The 21,954-nt window shown below is 43.5% G+C and overlaps 1 protein-coding gene and 1 long non-coding RNA gene across 5 annotated transcripts in view; both read right to left on the bottom strand.

Moving 5' to 3' along the window:
• Dpf3 (double PHD fingers 3) overlaps nucleotides 1-21,954 on the bottom strand; it is a 258,438-nt gene that overhangs the window by 193,044 nt on the left and 43,440 nt on the right. The window lies entirely within an intron of this gene.
• Nucleotides 3,712-6,888, bottom strand: LOC141421532 (uncharacterized). Its single transcript, XR_012446104.1, has 2 exons — nucleotides 6,111-6,888; nucleotides 3,712-5,797 (listed from the first exon to the last, which is right to left on the bottom strand). It is a non-coding gene; the product is annotated as an uncharacterized lncRNA (long non-coding RNA).

Genomic DNA, 21,954 nt, shown 5'->3' with positions numbered 1-21,954 from the left:
GAAGTAGTATGCAGAAGTACTCTGAAAACCTTAAAAATACTTTAATAAAATCTGATGAACTTTTCTGATTATTATACTCTCTAGAAATATCACAGATTTTCTCCAAGCTCTGTTTCTCTCTCTCTCTCTCTCTCTCTCTCTCTCTCTCTCTCTCTCTGGTTTGAACCTAGGTCCTCCTGACCATAGATAAGCACCCTACCAACCAATAAACTTCATCTCCCTCAAATCCAGTTTGTGCTCCTGTTGTCTTTCCTTCTGGTTAAAAAGAGACATTCTACCCAACATTTCAGCTTCAACCTCAAGGTCAATCTTCATTTCCTCCTTTCATCTTTACCCATTCTGAAATCAAGAACTGGTAGTCCCCCACATCACCGCCCACTCATCCCAGCCTCAATCTCACTGCAATCAGTCCCTCTTTAAAGTTAGAAATTGCCATGGCTAGCTGTCGTCAGTCCTCTTCCCTCTGGAGTCTCTCCAATCAGAACTGCCTACTACGTGATGCTCCAGCGTCATTCAGATCATGCCTCAGACCTCCTGTCCCCCTGCATGGAGACAGGGTCCTCCACATGCCGCTGATCCAAGCTCTCCAGCTCCTCTCCCATGACAGCTCTGCCCTCGCTCCACTTCTATGTGCCCACTATACCTTAAACTCTCCCTGTTCAATTAACTATGGGGAAGGGGCAAGATAGACCCTCAACTCTTCTTACATAGATCCAACATATTCCGGGTGAACCAATACCACCCTGAACTCGCCCAATCTCGTCTGATCTCGGAAGCTAAGCATGGTCGGGCCTGGTTAGTACTTGGATGGAAGACCGAGTGAACCAAAAGATCGAGGTTTGCTTTTTGTTTTTTAAATTTTTTTTTTTCTTTTTTGTGGAACTGGGGTTTGAACTCAGGGCCTACACCTTGAGCCACTCCACCAGCCCTTTACTGTGATAGGTTTTTCCAAGATAGGGTCTCACAAATTATTTGCCCAGGCTGGCCTTGAACCATGCTCCTCCTGATCTCTGCCTCTTGAGAAGCTATGATTACAGGCGTGAGCCACCGGTGTACAGCTTAAGTTAACTCTTTAAAAATTCAGTAGAAAGGGGTTAGGGCTGTAGTTCAGTACTTACCATAGTAGGTGTGAGGCCCTGGGTTCTTTCCCAACACCAGAAAAAAAAATTATATAGGTGAATGTTTACCTGATAGCTGATTAGGAGTTGGAATTTCTAAGCTACAGAGCAATGGCATAAATCAGAGGATTGCAAAAATGATTAATAATTAACATTTACTTATTTAACTGTTTATTTTAACCAGATATCCATATTAAAAAATAAATTTAGGACTGGCAGAGTGGCTCAAGTGGTAGAGTGCCTGCCTACTGAGTTTAAACCCCAGTACCATCAAAAATAATAATAATAATAATAATAATTAATAAAATTAAATTAAATTAACTTTGACTTTTACTTCATGTCATACCCAAAAAGATAAGTCATTCTCAATTTTTTTGGGGGGAAGGGACATACTGGGATTTGAACTCAGGCTTATTAGGCAGGTACTCTACTGTGTGAGGCCCACCTCCAGCTCCATAAAAAATAATTCAAAATGGACCCTAAAATCAAAGTGAATTCTGAAGTTATAAGACTTCCAGAAGAAGACATAGAGTTAAATCTTTATGACCTTGGTATAAGGGAAGATTCCCAGGACACACACACACACACACACACACAAACTACAAGCAGAAAAAGTAATGCAGGCTTTACCAAGAGTAAGTTTCTGTTCTTCCAAACACACTCACTGTTACAGATAGGAGTAATGCTTGCACAATAATGAGAATGTTACTAATGTTACTAAATAATATAATTTCCAAGGTGAAAATGGCTTTTCTTTTCTTTAGTGTAGTGCTAAGGATTGAACCCAGGGCCTCATTCATGGTAGACAATCAGTCTACTACTGGGCTACGCCCCCAACCCAAGAATGGCACCTTTCATGTTTATATATTTTATTATGATTTTTAGACACTATAAAGATGATGAGTTCAGGAAAGCCACAGAAAGGGAGAAAGTAATCGTAGTATGTCTATGTACACAGTACATGTACACATGGTGCATACAAGTGTACATAATACCTGCCTGGTACACATATGTACACACATATATGACAAAGGACATGAATCCAGAAAAATAAAGAACACTATGAACTCAGTCCTAAGCAAACAAGCAGCCTAATGAAAATAATGGGTAAAGATTAGAACAGACCCTTCACAAACAAAGACAGCCAGCCAATAAGGATGTGAAAATATGCTTAGTGTCGCTAGGCTCCAGAGAAATGTAAATTAAAACTGCAAATACTGCTCACACCCACTACCATAGCTGAAATCAAAAGACCGATCATAGCAACTGCTACGAAGGATGATGGCAACCGAAACGCTCACGCATCACTCATGGGAATATGAAATGTACAGCCGCTTTGGGAAAAACGATGGCAATTGCTTGTTAAAAAACAACAAACAAACATGTACTTGCCTCATGACTGAGAAGTTTCCCTCCTAAGTATTTACCCAAGAACTGGGGAGAAGTGGGGAGTAGCCAGGTGCTAGTTAGTACTCCTCGGAAGCTGCAAAGTTGAGATCAGGAGGATCTGCAGTTTGTGGCCACCAGGGCAAAAAGTTCATGAGACCAATCTCCACCAAAAGGTGGCAGGAGGAAGCACTAAAAATAGAAGGTTCATAGTCTAAGCCAACCTAGGCAAAAAGCAAAACCCTGGGCGGGGGTCATGACTAAGCAGTAGGTTACCTACCTAGCAAGCGTGAAGTGCTAAGCCTCAGTACCACCAAAACCAAAAGCAAGACACTATGTCCAAAATTACCAGAGCAAAAAAGGGCTGGAGGTGTGACTCAGGCGTTAAGAGCACCTGACTTGCAAGTGCAAGGCCCAGAGTTCAACCCACAGTACCACAAAAGAAAAAAAAATTATATCCCAAAAAAGAGACTTATCCACAATTGTTGATGTAACATTATTCATAATATTCCAAAACTGGGAACAACTCAAATACCCACCGACTGGTGAATGGATAAAAAAATGTAGTTTATTCATATCAACCACAGTAATAAAAGTAACAAGTAATAAAAAGAAAAAGCTACTCACACATACAAAACAAAGATGTCTTAGAAAAAAAAAAAAAGAGGTAGAGAAAGCATACATATTGTAGGATTGTGTTTATATAAAATTTTAGATCCAGCAACACTAATCTATGATGACAGGAAGCAGATCAATGGTTGCCTGAGGCAACCGTGGAGTTGACTGCAAAGAGGCACAAGGGAAATTTTTAGGATAATGAAAGTATCCTGTTATGGTTACACAGGTAACACAGGTTCACACACTTGTCAAACTCAGAACTACACACTTAAAATGAGTGCATTCTACTGAATGTAAGTTATACCATTAAAAAGTTGGGTTTTTTGGTTGGTTTTGTTTTTGTTTGGTGGTACTGGGGTTTGCACACAGGGCCTCATGCTTGTGAGCCAGGCACTCTACCACTTGAGCCAATCCACCAACCCTTTTTTGTGATGGGTTTTTTTGAGATAGGGTCTTGCAAACTATTTGCCTGGCTGGCTTTGAACTGTGATCCTCCTGAGTGGCCAGGATTACAGGAGTAAGCCACCAGTGCCCAGCTGATAAAGGGGGGGGTAGTTTTTTGTTTTGTGTCTTAAGTCTTTTTGTGTGCTGGAGACCAAACACAGGGTCTTGGGCATGCTAGGCAAGCACTCTACCATTAAGCTACATCCCATCCCATAAAGTTGGTTTTAAAAGAACTTTTTGAGAACAATTTTTTTGGTGGTACCGCAGTTGAATTTTTTGTTTGATTGGTTTTGTGTTTTGTTTTGTTTTGTTTTTGTGGGACTGGGGTTTGAACTTGGGGCTTCTTATTTGCAAAGGAGGAGCTCTACCACTTGAGCCACACCTCCAGTCCATTTTTGCTCTGATTATTTTGGAGGTGCGGTTTCATGAACTATTTGCCTAAGGTGACCTCGAACTTCAACCTCCTGATCTCAGCCTCCCAAGTAATAACACTGGCACCCAGTGGTACGGGGGCTTTGGCTTCAGGGACTCTGTCTTGCTAGGCAAGTGTTTCTACCACTTGGACCACATCCCCAGACCTTTTTGCTTTCGATATTTTCTAGATCGAGTCTTTCACTTTTGCCTGGACCAGCCTTGAACCACGATCCTCCTAACTCCACTTCCCAAGTAGCTGGGATTACAGAAATGTACCAACATACATGTTCTTTGAGACAGGGGCTCAATAACTTCTGGCCCAAGCTGGCCTCAAACCATAATCCTCCTATCTCCACCTTGGGATCTGTCATCTCAAGTAGCTAGGATTATAGACGTGAACTACTTTGCCTGGCTAGAATACAGTTTAGCAATATGGTCCAGAACTTTAACAATTTTCCAATTATTTCATGCCTTTGTGGGAATCTATGCTAAGGAATAATCAAGCAAGAACAATCAAAAATAGAGATCTCTGAGCAAGAATTGTTGTTACATACGAGTTTACACCAACAAACAACACTCTAAGATAAACCATTGGACAGAGTAAACACTGACAGATCAATATGAAGAAATATCAAATATTTATTCATGGTAAGAACATAACAATTATTTCTCTTTTTTTTCCTTTGGCAATTTTATTTTTTTCCCTTTATTATTGTGCTGGGTGGGGGTACAACTATATCTTAATACACTCAATTTATATACTGTATAAGAACTTTAGGAAGAAGATATCTACAGAACTTAATATTCACAAGTAGAGAGACGTATATACAAATTTTTTCATTGCAGCAAAAGTTGGAAATCACCTAAATATCTACCAAGAGAAGTGAAATTAAATAATTCATGATCTAGCCACACAATGAAATATCACGTACCTATTAAAGATAGGACTGGGGGTGTAGCTACTGGGGGTGTAGCTCAATGGCAGAGCACTTGCCTAGCAGGTGCAAAGCCCTGGGTTCCATCCCCAAGTACTGGGAGGAAAAAAAGGCAAATGTATATCTGATGCTATAGAATAGTCTCTGGGCTATATTGTTAAATTTTTTTAAAGATGCCAAACATGGCATTTGAAAAGCAAGTCTTTGAAGGGAGGAAAAAGATAAAAGTATATGTATGCATTATCTACAGAAGATGACCAAGAAAGACATAGGGAAGAAACAATACTGGAACTGTGCATTGGAAGGCCAGAGAGTGCAGGCACAGGAGAGGGAAGAATTAGATTTACTTTTTTCTTCACATTTAGTCCCCTACTAAGTGTTTGAATTTTTCCCAATGAGTCTTTTTTTAATAAAATAAAATTAAAAAAAAAAACAAAAAACACGTTTAGTGTCTCAGATTGAATTGTGTGCCCTCCCCCCAAAATTCATACATGGAAGTCCTAACCCCTAATATTGCCAAATGTGATCTTTTTTGGAAATAGAATCATTGCAGATGTAATTAGTCAAGATGAGATCACTGGGGTGGGCCCAATCCAATGTCTGGTATCTTATAAAAAGGGAAAATTTGCACACAGATGAGCATCCATATGATGACAGAGGCAGAAACTGGGGTCATGATTCCATGGGATGATGGATGACAGACTGCCAGCAACCCACCCGGAGCAGGGAGAGGCATAGAGCAGATTCTTCCTCACAGCTCTCAAGGAGCCCACCCAGCCAAGACCGACATCTTTACTTCTGACCTCAAGAATCATGAGGTAATAATGTTCTGTTCTTGAAGCCACAGAGTTTGTGGTGCTTCATTACAGCAGCCCTAAAAACCTAATTCAGGGAAAAACAAACATGAAATCAAATTTAAAAGTTCACAAAAATCCAACCCACCATCCTAAGTGCATCACCAGTATCTTCTTCCATAGCCAACCCGTCTTCTAGCCCCACTTCCATGCCTGTAACTATGAAGGAAATGCTACACACACACTCACGTGCTCTCAATCACACATACTCCCATGCTCACACACTCACAAACACACACACACATATGTATAGCCACACACACTTAATTTAAAATTGTAAAGTAGCAAGCAAAGGCACTGAACTTTACTACAATTCCAAGAGTCAGTACTGCACCACTCACCTAAGGGGAACTAGGCCTTTGTCCAGAATCCCTTGATATTGAATTAAATTGAAAAAAAGAAGCCCTGTAACTCCAGCCAGTGACTGAGCTTTTGTCTGTAGAATGAAGACTATCCACTCCATCAGTGCCCAAAAGGGAAGCTACACCTTTTACAACTGGTCTGTAGTTCTATCAACAATCAAGGATTCTAACTGGAGCCAGGGGAGGGTGGGTGGAGCTACAGGTCCAACACAGAGACAATAAATACCAGAGCAAGGGCAATGACAGAAGGACCCTGCACCACCTATCTCATCCACACCTCCAGTGCAGGCGCCAGATCCCCAGCAACTTCTCACCCAACTTCCCAGAAGCCCTTGCTCCCACCAGGCTAGAAGCTTCTCTCCAAAGGCTTTCCTTTTGCTCATCTGTATGGCTACCAGGACAAACAACAACAGCAACATCTAGGTCACCCAAGGCAAGTGAGTAGGAGGAAAGGCAGGATGTAGGGAAAGTTTGAAACCCTGTAGCTGAGGTTTCAAAATGGCAGCTAGCTAAACGCCATTTGCTCTGAGTCTGCTTGCCCAAACCTTCCACTCTCCAAAGAGTACCCATAATCATTAGCACTGCCACCTGCAAGCATGGAATTTGGGCCCCCCTTCTTTTGAAGATTAGTGAGATCAGGAAGATTGGTTCCTAATGCCAGAGAAAAGGCTAGAAGGGAGGAAAAGGGGGAGAAGGGAGACCTTCACTACACCATGCAAGGACATGGCAGACCCCCCTCCCATCCCCTATCTTAGCTATTATGCATTCCCAACTGGCTTGGCCAACATCCAGAGAGACTCCAGGCCTGTGAGTCCGTGAATGTGAGGCAGAGATAAGCCAGGCGGCGAGGGGGAGCTTGCCCACAGTTATATATGGGCTGCAGCACTACTGTGGTGAGGAGCCTGGGGAATGTTCCATTTCCAAGGCATTTTCTCACTTGGTCCTGGTCCCCAAGATTAAGAATCCTCTTTCTTGGCTTCCTCCCACTCCCCGGATCATAACTAAGAGATTACCTTGAGAACATGGAAAAATCACAGGGGAGGGGGCTTGTAAGGGTTTTTTAATGTAAAGTATTAAAATTCCATTGATACATCTTTGTAATAAAACAGAGTAGGGGGGCTCCATTCTTCCCTTCATCTATGGGACAGCCACCCATTGGCATGCATTCTGAGATATAGGTAAGAGCCAGTATCTAGTCCTGTCCTTAGCAAGGAACAGGCTTTGGAAGTCCAAAAAATAGTGTGCTTCCTTCCAGCTGGAGGGAAAGTGGGTCCTTGGGGAAGGAGGGATGCATTTGGACATCCAGAAATGGAATGACAGTGGGAAGGGGGGATTCGCACCCTGGCAATGGGGAAGGCTGGGGGAGGGCCAGAGAAATGTCGTCTTAAAGTTGAGGGATCTGGCACTGGAAGCTTATCTACCTTCACCAACTCTGGAGCGCCCCTGAGTTTGTCCTACCCACCTCAACAGAGAACAAAAATTCAGCCACGAGCAAGGTCTGGAGGAAAGGAATGTCTGCCCCTAGCCTTGCCCCAGGGTCGGACGCCTGGAAAAAATTCCTAGGATTATTCAGTGTTGTCTGAGATGGATTTGGAGCCACCCTGACTGGAGGGAGATGTGGCTTTGAACAAGGGCTGCCAGGACTCATCTTAGTAAGCTAAGGACACATTCAGGACTAAATACCTTTGCCCTTGCCAGTCACCAGCCTGGATGCCCTTTAACCCATCTCTTCCTTGTTCACTGAAATTCTTCCGAATCATTTCCTCAAAATGCTCCTAATACCCTCACTCCGAGGTATCTATTGTCCTTCACATTCCCTCAACAAGTGGCTGGTTTCTCTACTGTCAGCCTTGCCTTCCTGCTTTGTCTTATAACTGGTCTCACTCCCCTCTGGACGGAAACATTCAGATGTCAAGAACCATGATTTACACAACGTTTTGACACACGCACCACCACCCCCACCACCACCCAGCATCAACTCGTCCCCGGGACAGACACTTAGTAAATAAAATACTTACCGAATTGAATACACAAACCCACAAGGAACGACCTGGTACTGGGAACATTAATCCCTTCTTGCATTCATTCATTTGTTCATCAAACATTCAAGTGCCTCGTATCTGCCAAGCTCTCTCACAGAGCACACTTTGATCAATCAGCTAAAAGTAAGCTCAGCATCGATTGAGGGCTTCTTTTCAGACTTAAGAAAATCCCACTAGAGCACAAGGCAAAAATATGATCACCACAGGGTGCACACAGGCTCCATCCCATTGCACCTGTCCAGACGGAAAGCCGCACCCTCAACTAGGCGCGTGGGGAGATAGATTGCCTAGCGTGTGAGTAAGGGAAGGGCCTGCAAGGGATCTGCCCATCCCACACAAGGGACTATACCTATCCCAGAAGATGGCAGAATCATTCATCTATGGGCACAGTACTCAGGGGACACTACGTAAGGAGCTGGGAACTTGGAGTAGGGCAGGGCGAACTCTAGGAAGTCTTCTCCATGGTCATAGAGGTGGGAGGATCAACTGAAGGTCATGAGAAAAGTCTGCCCTGCTCAGGGATCAATAAGGGCGAATTACATGAGAAGCTGGTGTGTCCTGGAATTGCTCTGCTATGAAAGAAAAATACAGACGAAGGTGGGGGTGAGACAGGGAGGTGGCAGGTTAGGGCCAGTCATTTATCTCAGAGGTTTCTTCCCACTCCCAGAGTGTAGCATTCTAATCTGAAGCTTCCTGCCAACAACTTGAAAAAGTTGTCTGAGATCAGGGACATTTGGAGAGAAAGTTGAATACCATGTCAGATAATAAACTAAGAAAAAATTCTGAAGTCAAAACAAGGGATATATTTTCCTTATCTCTCTAAGACATGCATCAAAGCAGCTCACAACTGTCTGCCCAGCCTGGGAAGATGATAATGGTTTTTAATGGCCTGTAAACAATAGTACCAGCCTTTGTAATAAAATTTAACCAATTAATCCTTTAGGCTTCCGCCCTACACTCTGCCTACTCTTGCACTCCCTTTCCTGGGCTGGGCAACCTTTAGGAGTTTGAAAAGTGAAGGCGTGGAGCCCCAAGACTCAATGTCTCAGAATTCTCAGATGCTATCCAGAGAATGTAGGGCAACAGTGAGGGTTGCACAGAGGGAGGGTCCTGGAAAAATTGTCTTTATCCTAATCTGGATAAAAGGGGAAAGAATTCCTCCTTAGAAAAGAGAGTGGAGAGAGAGAGAGAAAGATGATAGAGCAAAGAATTGATATTGATACAGGAGGTAAGCTTCACTCTTGCTCACTGAGCTCAATCATTCACTTAGCAAACATTCATGCACATCTACTATGCACCAAGGCACCTACAGAGGGTACAAAAGTACACAAGGATAACACCTGCCCTCAACAGCATCACAGCTGGTGATTAGATCACAGCTGGTGATCAAAGCAGGTGGTTAGCATGTGAGAGGGCCTGGGTTCAATCCCCAGAACTACCAAAAAGAAGATGAATGGAAGGAAGGGAAGGAGGGAGAGAGGTAAAGATGCATTCTCAGCTATCAATCATAAAAGTTAATACCAATAGTATTTGCAAAGGGCAAATACTTTACTTCTTTCTTTTATGTACCATGTTCTATTTGGGGTGATTGGAACAATAATATTCGAAAATAAAGGAATCAGAAAAAGGAGAAAGATGAAACACACAAGAGAAAGAAAACCCAGCCCCTCCCTCCTGCCACCCGTGGCTCTCTCTGACTTCAGCTCTAGTTTTGGAAGACAAAAGGATATGTTGTCATTAGAGGCCCCAGGGCAGGTCCAGGCCACTGAGTCACAATTCAAGTCATGTTTGTGTCCTGCACCAACAAGGTATATTTTTGCTGAATTGTGCAAACTTCTGACCACATAAGTTTTTCCACATAGGGTACCAACTCCCAGAACTCAACAGTCACTCCCCCTTTCTTTTAGAAATACAGCTCAGGGTCGGGTGCAGGTGGCTTACGTGCTAGGTACTCAGGAGGCAGAAATCAGGAGGATTGTGGTTCAAGGCCAGCCTGGACAAACAGTTCTCCAGACTGTCTTGAAAATACCCAACACACAAAAAAAAAAGAGGGGGCTGCAGAGTGGCTGAAGTGGTAGAATGCCTTAATAGCAAGCATGAGGCCAAGTGTTCAAACCCCAGTTCCACCAAAAGAAAGATAAACAAGGAAGGAAGGAAGGAAGAAAAGAATGGTGGAAATTCTATGATTTCTCATCAGGTTTTCCAAATATTTGTAATATCTTTTTTTTTTCCTTTTTTATTGAGTAAAGGGGAGTTTATGGAAGATAGATAAGTAGCAAAGAGTAGAGCTCGCAGAGCTGGGAAGGGTCCCAAGAGAGGGTAAGAAGTTATGAATACCATATATCTGTAGAGCCTCCCAGTTTTTTCAGAGTTCTTCAATAAATGTCTCATGTTCATGCCACGAGCATGAGTGGTACAAAAGATGAATGTTACTATCTCCACCTTAAATTTTCCCTCATTTGCCCGTATGTTTTCTACTCAACAATGGTTGGCCCTATGCCCTGTGCTAAGCACCACGCTATGGATGGCGTCCCCAAGACGGAGTAAGGCCCTGCTTTCAACAGGCTCCCAGTCCAGTGGGGAAGAGAGGAGGAAATGAGTTTATCTCCAGGGCCTGGGGCAGCTTGCAGAGATGATGAAGACTAGCCTTAACAGATTTTGAGTTTTGTCAGGTGGTAAAAAGAAAGGACTCCAGGGAGGTGGGTCAGCAAATTGTGCTGAGAAAAATGTGTGTTGTCCAGACCATGAGGTGAGTGGCAGTGCAGGGCAAAGGCTGGGCAGAGACTGAGAGGCAGGCCAAGAATGCCTTGCCAGGGAGTTTGGACTTCACCCTCTGGGCAATGAGGAAACGAGGAGAGGTTTTGAGCAGAGGTGGGTGACCTGATCAGATTTACGTTTTAGCAAGATTATTCCAGTTGCTCAGTGGAAAATGCAGGGGAATGGAAAGGGTCAGTCTAGCTCCAGAAGCACTTCACCAAAACAGGAATTTCAACAGGACTGAAGGAAAGAGGAAAAGGAGATATCAGGAGGGCTGCCTCACTCCATCTTAAGGGGCCCTCACCCAAGATAAGAAACCAGTAAGAAAGCAGGAGGCATTACAAGTGTCATATAAGTTATTTAATGGCAGATCTATACTTCTTTCCCTTGATCTGCCATATTTTCAAATAAATTTAACCACCTTTTCCCAGGCTTTCCTTGTTCCCAATTTGACACTTGCTTGCTTTTTGTCCTCTGGAAATCATTAAGATGATTAGCAAAACTACTTTTGTTTTTGAGACTGGGTCTCACTACATAACCCAGGTTGGTCTTGAGCTCACAATTCTTTCTCAGCCTCTCAAGTGCTGGTATTAGAGCTGCGTGCATCGGACCCAGCACAATATCCCTTTTGACCTCTCCTAAACTGTGGTATAATACGGGGCCATAAGTGGCCAGTAAGTGTGTGTGTGTGTGTTGCTAGGGTTTCAACTCAGAGCTTTGCACTTGCTAGGCAAGTGGTCTACAACTTGAGCCATGCTTTCAGTCTCTGCATTTTTTTGTTAAACCAAACTCCAGGAACCCCAAGAACTAGTCACCTTAGTCACTGCCTTACTTGCAACATGAGTCCCTTTCCTTCTTTAATCCCTACTAAGCAGTGTTCTTACTGCAAGTAATTCCTAGATGTTTGGATTGCACTGGCCAAGAACTTTTTAACAAGAACAACAAAAAAAAAAAAAAGAAAGAAAGAGAGAGAGAGAGAAGAATCAACAATAATCTTACTAACTTTCTTTTTTTTAACACCATTGTTTCTTAAACAAGAGATCACTTACATTTGTGGCACAAAGATGGACTTGGAGGGCATAGAAAGAGCAATACAGCTTATTCTTGCTCATATGTGGCAGCTAAAAGAGTTGAATTCATAGATGACAGAATTATGGTCACTAGAGGTTAAGAAGAGGGATGGGAGAGAAGATAGACTGGATAATGGGCACCAAAATACGGTTAGAGAGGAGGAATAAACTCTAATGCTTAGCACAGTAGAGTGACTACAGTTTACAACAGCTTATTATATATTTCATAAAGAACTCGAAGGGAGGAGTTCAAGGTTCCCAATGCAATGAAGTGATTAATGTTTAAGGGGTAGAAATGCTAATTATGCTGTCGTGATCATTATAAATGTATACATGTATTGAATTATCACACTGTGCCCCATATGTATGTACAATTCTATATGTCAATAAAAAAATGTTTATTGACCAGAAAGAAAGGACATATCCTCAAGGTCACAATAATATAATTTTAAGACTAAAGATAATCCTTCAAACTCAATCTGAGTTCCTTAACCTCAGCACTAGTGACACTCTGGACCAGATCATTCTTGGCTAGGGAAGGGTCATGGGTGGCTGTCTTGTGCACTATGGGACATTTAGTAGCATCCCTGGTCATTATCCATTATCCAGTACTACATTATTTAAAAAATAGTATAATCTGAATTAACTCAACTGCCTATGGTCTACTAATTAGCATACTAGGCTTACTTATAATAACCAAAAAAAAAAAAGTCTCCAGGAATTTCCAAATGTCTCCTGAGGGTAAAATCAGCTGAGGACCACTGAGAAAATAACATGAAGTTTATTAGCAATCTAGTTGCCTGATCCTTATATTTTAGACCAACGGAAACTGTCATTGAGTGGGATCAAGCCATAAATCAGCTTTTGGAAACAGACACAGAGATTAAGAGGTTGGGATTGGAAATCATACTTGATTTCAAATCGCAATTGTGCCTCCACTCATTGCCTGACCTTGAACGAGGGACTTCTGTAATAACCCTTTCTTCTCCTGCAGATTGAGGAGAGCATGCACCACCTCATCAAGGCTGTTGGGAGGACCGAATGGAGCAGCATGGGACTGTTAGATACACCCATTGTACCATTTCTAAAACACACGGCACAGTGCCAACTTCTACTAACGATAGCTACCCAAATTTAAGACTTTCTAGGTAAAACGACCTTTCACATAACAGATAACAGAGAAAACATTTCTTGAATGAATAAATCCCAATCACCCTGCTCTTGCCAGTTCCTACTCAATCCTGATCTTCCTAAGTGCTTTTCTCCTTTACCAGAATGTTCTGAGATTCTGCTTCTGGGAATTAAAACCATACAATGAGTCTGGCCAGTCTAGGGCCTCTACCCTGGGCTCTCTGGGTGGAAACACGGTGGAAGCCCACTGCAAGCAGTATACCACCTGACTCACCACCTGGCCTGTGAATAACTCTCACGCCTATCTGCAAGAGTGTAGCCAATTTAGGGCCAGCCATGAAAGACATCTTCGGGTTGCTGCCGTCCTCGGATATTTAACCTGGAGGTGGGCCAGGGACAGAAAAAGGAGGTGGTAAAATCCTTGAACAAAGCAGCTGTAAAAGGGTGTGGGGGGAAGCAAGGCAAACAAGAAATTCAACAAGCGGATGACCTCAAAGAGCCAAGGTGGGGGAGGCGGATTGGGAGCCTCTGTGCTATTTGCTTGGCAGCAAGCAGGTCAGAGTCCCTGCTGCTTCATCTGCCCCCACCAAGCCCACCACCCCACCTCCACAGACAAAGGCCTGGTAGCTCTTACAAGGGAGAAAACTCTCGTTATAAACCAGACACGGTCCTGGCCAAAGCCCAGCCAGCTATAAATTCTGGGGGTTCATCTCACAAGGACGTTAAGTATCTTCTGACAATTTCCCAAAGGACTAAGATTTTTTTGGCCATCACAGGGCCATGGGAAGTTGATTAGAGGAAGAGGCCTTAAAGAGCAGGTGATCCAAGCCCTCAGTGTAAAATGGGGAAACTGAAGGCACTGGCAGAGTGGCTCAAGTGATAAAGTGCTTGCCTAGCAAGTGTGAGGTTCTGAATTCAAATCCCAGTACTGCCAAAAAAAAAAAAAAAGACATGGGAAACTAAGACTTAGAAAGAGGAAGGCGTTCCTGTTTCATCAACTGTGCTCCAATCAGGGGCCACACTGAGCCAAGAACACAAGCCTTGGATTTTGGCACAGAGTTCCACCACAGTCATGAAAAGACACCTGAGAAGAGAAAGGTATGCTGGGAGTAAACTCCCTCTTCCTGAGAACAGAGAGGATCACACTCACAACCTCAGCAGACAGGCATCGACCACCTCTCAGAAAGACTGTGGATCTGTCCTGTAGCTTTGCCATCCATCTGGAAACTGCACAAAAAGAACTGCACCTTCCACAGGAGCGTGCAGCAACTTTACTTCCTGTCAACCCTCCCCCATGTCACCTGTCTTCTCCAGACTATTTAATACAATGACCAAAGTGTGAGAGAACTGTGAAGACCATGTGTGGGCTCTGTGTGTGTGTGTGTGTGTGTGTGTGTGTGTTCACATATGTGCATGCATGTATACGAAGGGTGGGCTGAGAGGGAAGAAGCAAATGTGGCCAAGTGCCAGTAATGGCCAGTCCAAGCAAAGGGGAGGGGTGTACACCAGAATGTTTGCACAACTTGTCAGAAGGCCTTCAAGCTTTCTAAGTGAAAGAGTTGAAGGGAAAGAGAAAACACTAAGTAGCAATCTAAGATTTTTTTTAAAAATTAATTGTATTGAAAGGGTCAAGAACCTCTCTTTCAGTTTCATTTATTTTCTCTATCTAGGGACTAACACCCCCAGAAAAAGTTATAAGGTATCCCAGAGGTTAAAGGTGATTCCAAACAAGGATGAGATGCTGGTGTTCACAGTAGTCAATACCTATGGTATCCTGGAGAGCTAAATCTGACTTAAATACTTGTCCCATCAGCTCCCAAGACACACATATGCTTGTCACACTATGTATCTTGTTGGCTTTGACTCAGAATGTAACTTAAGTAACTCCAGGTTATGGATGGGTAATGTCAGAATGCTTCCAAAAGAATCCATCACCTTCAGAATGCAGGCAAGATATATATATGTATGCAAATACATGTTTATATATGCAACATATGTACTTATATAAATGTATATGGTATATATACATACAATAAAATGCACTTTCATTTCTATTTGATTTGGAGTCTCTTTCACATAAATAAATTGTTGAATCAAAATCCACATCTGTGCTATAGTCACCAAGGTCTCTATCCATGGCAGTATTTAATTTGGGCCACAGTAGGTCCATAATCCAGCCCTGAAAATCTGTCACTGGCCACATAACAAAACTCATCCCAATTCATGACATTTAAGACATGGCAGTTTGAGGGAACACAACCCATTCAAGAAACTGCAAGGAATTCCTTACGGCGTTAAATAGGGACCGGGGGAGAATGATCAGAGGAATGTGAGGTTGGAGAGAGAATCAGACAGAAGTCAAATCCAGGAGGACATGTATGTTCAACAAAGAGACCTACGTTTATTCTTTCACTGAAGGAGTTTAAGATGGCAGTGACAGCTTTGGATCACTTTAGCAGGGTATGGATGGATAAGACAAACTCAAAACTAAGGAATCAGCATGGTGCTGGTGGCTCATACCTATAATCCTAGCTACTCAGAGGGCTGAGATTAAGAAGATAGAGGTTCAAGACCAGCCCAGGCAAATAGTTCAAGAGACCACCATCTCCAAAAAAAAAAAAAAAAAAAAAGAGCAAAATAATGGACTGGAAATGTGGCTCAAGCGCCTGCCTTACAAGCATAAAGCCCTAACTTCAAACTCAAGTCTTCCCAAAAACAAAACAAAAAACTAGGGAGTCTTGTTAAAATGCCCAAGACCTGAACTAAAGAAGAGTGGGAGAGAAGAACTATAGACACATTAGAAAGGATTTTTGAAAAGAGCAAGTTGACAAGAGTTGGCGGGAAGAGGGCAGATGTGCCTGAGAGAGAAAGGAGTCCAAGATGTCGCCCTTTGGCTGATTCAGTGATAACAGTGACACTCATCCAGATGGGGAATTCAAGAGGCAGCGAAGGCTTGGCAATGGAATGTGCCAAATTTTGAACATGTTCAGGTTCTGGTTGGGTAGACATATGGAGCTTCAGAGAGAACTACAGGTTGAATAAATGCATGCAAGAGTAAACATATATATGATGAGAGATGCCATGAATGCCGATGAGGTTAGCTGGGAAAGAACAAGACTCTCTGGGAAGAAGAAAATATTTAAGAGTAGCCAAGGAAAAGGGGACCCCCGCCCAAGAACATTGAGGAGCAATGAAAGAGGCAAAGACTAAAGCCTGCACTTAAGTGATCCACTAAACTCCATCTCTATAGACTAATCACACCATGCTACAGGGCAGGGGTAGGGGTGGGGAGGAACCTTGATAAGTTAAACTCATTCCTCAACACAAAAAGATAAACAGTCTATCTGAACAGATGTTTCTCCAAAGAAGGTATACAAATGGCCAATAGGCACATGAAAAGATACATGCCATCAGTAGTCACTAAGGAAATGCAAACCAAAGCCACAGTGAGATACCACTGCAAACCCACTAGGATGGGTACAATGAAAAAGATGGAAATCATAAATGCCAGCAAGGGTATGTACTACTGATGAGAACAAAAAAATGGTACAGCCACTGTGGGAAAGAGTTTGGCTGTTCCTCCAAAAATTAAACATAGAATTATCATATGACTCAACAATTTTCCAATTAGGTTTCACTCAGGAGAATTGAAAACACAGGTTCAGGGCTGGGATGTAGCTCGGTGGTACAGCGCTTGCCTAGCATGCGTGAGGCCCTGGGTTCGATCCCAGCACCAAAAAAGAAAAGACAAAAAAAAAAAAACCTCTCCCCAAAAACACAGGTTCACACAAAGACTCGTATACAAATGTTCATACTAGCATTATTCATAATGGCCAGCAAGTAGAAATAACACAAATCTCCATCAACCAATGAATGGATAAATAAAATGGATAAATAAAATGCATTATATACACATGGTAGAATATTATTTAGCCATAAAAAACAATGGAATACTGATACATGGGGCAACATGGCTGGACACTGAAAACATACTAAGTGAAAAAAACCCAACATATGGGTCACAGATAGTGTATGATTCATTTATATGAAATATCCAGAATATTTTCTGTCCTTAGAGACAGAAAGTAAATGAGTGGTTGCCAGGGGTTGAAGGGATGGGGAATCTGCTTAATGAATATGGGATTTCTTTAGGAGTGACGAAACTATTCAAGAATTAGATTGTAATGATAGTTGTGCAGTATTGTGAATATACTCAAAACCACTCAGTTATACATTTTAAAAACGAGTTTTACACTATGTGAACCTTACTAAATAAAAATTAAATAATAAGCCGGACACCAGTGGCTCAGGCCTATAATCCTAGTTACTCAGGAGGCAGAGATCAGGAAGATCAAGGTTTAAGGCCAGCCCAGGCAAATAGTTCATGAAACCCCATTTCCAAAATACCCAACACAGACTGGCAGAGTGGTTCAAGTGGTAGAGCTTCTATCTAGCAAACATGAGGCCCAGAGTTCAAACCCCAGTACCACAAATAAATAAATAAATAAATAATTCCCAACATAAAAAAGGGCTGGTGGGAGTCTTTGCTCCCATTTCCTGTACAGGGAACAGGAAATGTTTCTCTCTTTCTCTCCCCACCCCACTTCGTCCTTACTTTATCCCATTATACTAAAATAAATCCTGGCTATAACTTCAACAACAACAACAAAAAGGCAGTGGCGGGGAGGGGGCTGGTAGAGTGCCCGCCTAGCAAGTGTGAGGCCCTGAGTTCCAACTCCAATACCAATGTTGGAGCAAAGGGCTCTACTGAAGAGTAGGAGCTGGATCATCCAGCTCTAGCCTCTAGCTACTAGGGAGCCTGAGATCGTGAGGGTTGAAGTTTGAAGGCAGCATGAGCAAGTCATTCACAAGATCTCATCTCCAAAAATAACCAGAGCAAAATGGACTAAAGGTGTGGCTCAAGCAGTAGCGTGCCTGCTTTGGAAGCATGAAGCCCTGAGTTCGAACCCCAGTTCCACAAAAAAATAATAAGTAAATAAAATTGGGAGGGTAGCAGGAAGGCAGATCAGCAGCTATGGTTTGACCTGTAGATGGTTAGTGACCAGACCTGAGCAGGCATGGTCACACATGTGGACAGGAAGGCCAGCCCCACAGCTCATGTCCTTTTCTCAACTCTTGACACCTGAACCCTCGGACTGTGTTCAAGATACACCTGTCTGAGACAACATTTCCAGCTGTCCCCAGGTATCAGCATTCACTTACATCTGCGGTATGTACCTTTCATCTATTTTAGCTCGGGACACAGTGACTTTGAAATGAGCACAACTTGCATGGTTATGCTAGTTCAACAGCATCTGAGGCTGAATTCTCGACCCAAGGACGGTGAATGAGGAGAAGGAGATGGCTATGCATTTGTCAGAGGGGGTCGGAGTCCCTAGGGAGGAGGACAGACTTTCCTGACCTACCTCTACTTCACTCTCCATGAACAGATTTCTCCCACCCCACTCCAGGGCCACCCTGGGTACTAAAGCAACAGAATGAAAATGCTCTGAGGTGGCCCTCACTACCCCTGAGACATTGTCAGAGCAGGGAAGCAGATCTAGGGACAAAGCCCAAGGCCCTGGCCAGCTCTGGTCAATGGATAACAGCCCCTCTTCCATGCGAGGCTGCTTTTGCCTGTCCCCAAAGGGAAAAGGAATGCAGCAAAACTTGGCCTTCCCTTGGGGTTCTGACCACCTCGTGGGGAGATTGTGATTACCCTATGGTTGCCATGCCTACTGTGATGTCACTCCTTTTATCATTCCATCTGGATGGATTCCCCCCCCCTTTTCTCTACAGGATACCCTGCTAACCATTCCTGGGAGCTCACTGGAATTCAGTCCTTGTCTTCCCTGGCTCTGGGAACACCACACCGTCCAGGGACCTCAGAAGACTCTATGGTCTTCGTTGGAGTGGCTGCCAGGATGTAGGCTCTTCTCCTAGTCTGGTCAATCAGTTCACTGAAGCAGAATCAAACAAAACAGAGGATGGTGGTGAGGACCATGGGCTTGACTTAACTGGCAGAGGAATAAGGAGGGGAGAATGTCCACGGACCCCACACTTGATCATTCACAGAGGAATGCAAAGGAAGAAAGAAAACTGATTCCTAAATGATTACTTTTCATGCCGCCCACACAGAGAGCTCGAGGAGGTTCCATGCCAGTGAAAGCATCTCTTCCAGGTCCTACGACATACCAGGCACTGTACTGTGCTAGGTACTGGAGACCCAGTCCCAGCCTGTAAGGAACTCAAAATAAGATCACTGTTCATAATGACGGCACAATTGCCATGACTACACAGGCTCATTTAAAAGAACTTGACCCCTCCGGAAGATGCACTGAAAGGCAGCTCATCCATGGTCAGGAGGCTCAGTCTACAATATGTGGGCAGAGGAGAGCAGGGCTGGCCACGGACAGGCAGACCTTGCCCATAATCCTCCAGTGGAGACCACAGCCTGCTGCACACATTCTCATCATTCTGTCCCCTTCCTGAGCTCTGTGGTGACTTCCACAGGCAGTGAAGGAAGGCAGCAGGCGGGGGCTCCAGTGCCAGCTGGCACAACCCCACCAAGGGAATGGCGGCCATCTGCCACAGAGAAGACAGGATGGCCCAGGGCAGGCTGTCCTTGCAGCCAGCTACCCTCTGCAGTAGAGTTAACCTTTATAAATCTGGCCTGCTCCTGGAAGTCACCAATGCCACTGTTAAAACATTGCACCCTGTAGAAGAGTGGTCTCTCCAGTCCCGCTGCAAATGCAGACTTACTCATAAAATGATTACTGTCAGTGTCCTCAGCACTGATACTTTCAGCCAAAACCTCACACACAGAACTGGCCTTGTCTTTCTGGTCTTTAACAAATCTCTTGCTATTCTTTTAATGGCTAGCACCTTATGAATGAGAAAACCAAGGAAAAGGAAATAGAAAGGGTCACCACAAGTGACAACAATTTGCAGAACTGATTTTTATCTTAAATATTCACTTTGGGGGATTTTTGACGTTAGCTGAGACACTCAGCAATTTGTGTGGAAGTCCCTTTATCGGGCCACCAAACAAGCCACTATTGTTAGTTCTTTTGTGGTTAGTAGGGCTGGGGAAAATGGTGAGCAGAAATGGAAGATAAAGCCAGCCCTGTGAAAACCAAAGCAACTGCTCACCGAGAAGCTGGTGAAATGGTTAGGAACCAGACGTCAGACTCAGTAACGCTGTCCTTTTTGACAAGCCATCTACCTTTCAACTGTCCTGAGGCAGGACATCAAGATGCCCTATTTTGTTGTGCAGCCCGATGCCCTGGGAACACAGGCCGGAGCAGCCCTCTCCCCTTACACAGGTCAGAAGCATTGCCATCCACAACCAGGAACGAGGCCAGCAAGGACACACAGGAAACAGTCACTGGGTAGTGGCTTGGTTAGTTTTTTAAGAGCAAAATCCACACCTGTGAGAGAGGACCCTGCAGAAGTTTCAACTTAGACCCTAGCAGGCCAACCCTGTTCACCCCAGGAAGCCAGCTCCAAGCTATCACCAGGCAGCGATGTGACACCAAAGCACAGGAGCTCAAACAGAGCTTGAATCTCAGCACTACTCACTATGTGGCCTTGACAGACTAAGTACTTGTTTTTCCTCATCCATCAAATGGGGATAAAAATATCTAACCTTGAGGAATTATGAGAATGTCAGCACATACTATGTACTTCAGAGATCATTATGGTTATTGGCTTGCCAAGCACAGCAGTGTGCCTGTGCTCAGTACCCAGTCTGACCAATGCCTTCTCCTTACACCATTACTGAGCTGGAGGATAAAGGCTTCCAGACTAAACTTTTGCCTTTGCCAATCTAGCTGACCCATGCAAGCTCAGGGTGGTTCTTACTAGAATGGCACTTTTATCTGTTTGATTTTTTTTTTCATTTATCCATGTATATTTATGTGTCTTTTTTTGTATCCATATCTACGTGTACATAATTTATTCAAATAGCATTATGTCACATATGCCATTTCCTATATCCCACCCTGTCACATAAGCATCCTCAGCCTTGCTTTCCTAGGTAGCTCATTGCTATAGTTTGGATCCTAAATTAAGAGGAGAGGCCTACTAGAAGGAAGATAGGTCACTGGAGGGCATGCCCTTAAAGAAGATATTGGGCCTCCCAACCCCCTCCTCTTCCTCGCTTTCACACCCGGCCACCATGAGATGAATGAGTTTCCTCTATCACATGCTCCCTCCACAATGTACTGTGCCACCAACAGGCTCAAAGGAACAGAACCAATTGGTCATAGGCTGAAAACTCCCCAATTATGAGCTAAAAGAACTCTTTCCTCATTATCAGTTGATTTATCTAAAGTACTTGTTACAGTAACAGAAACCTGACTAACACATTGATGTTAGCATCTTAGTTTTTTGTGGGTGGCTATAGTTCATTTAACAAAAATGGAATTATATATTATACACTCTTCTCCCTCTTTTCTTATTCTACTCTGCTTTGTCAAAATCCTTTTAATGGTTCTATTATAAGTCATGGTATGAAGGTTTCAACTTTATTGGGCCATTCCCTACTGGTGGATAGTCACTTTCAATTGTTGATAACAAATACATCCTTACCAAAGATCACTTTCTAACCAGACAAAATGCTAAGTGCGAAGACCAGCCATCAGAAGGACCTCATGATGAGCTGATCCAACACATCATCCTTTAAATTCTCCTTAGAAAAGGGACTCTCAGCTCCTAGAGACACAAATCCCCAGACATGGGCCCGGCCTCCAAACTTCAGCTCTTCCAGGGTCCTCCTGGGTCAAGTCAATAGCAAGCCTTCATTTTCCTGTCTGTAAAATA

The sequence above is a fragment of the Castor canadensis genome, chromosome 3 (genome assembly GCF_047511655.1).
Source record: "Castor canadensis chromosome 3, mCasCan1.hap1v2, whole genome shotgun sequence".
Lineage (NCBI taxonomy): Eukaryota > Metazoa > Chordata > Mammalia > Rodentia > Castoridae > Castor > Castor canadensis.
The sequence above is the reverse complement of the archived record's forward strand: the minus strand, read 5'-3'. Positions and strand labels throughout refer to the sequence as shown.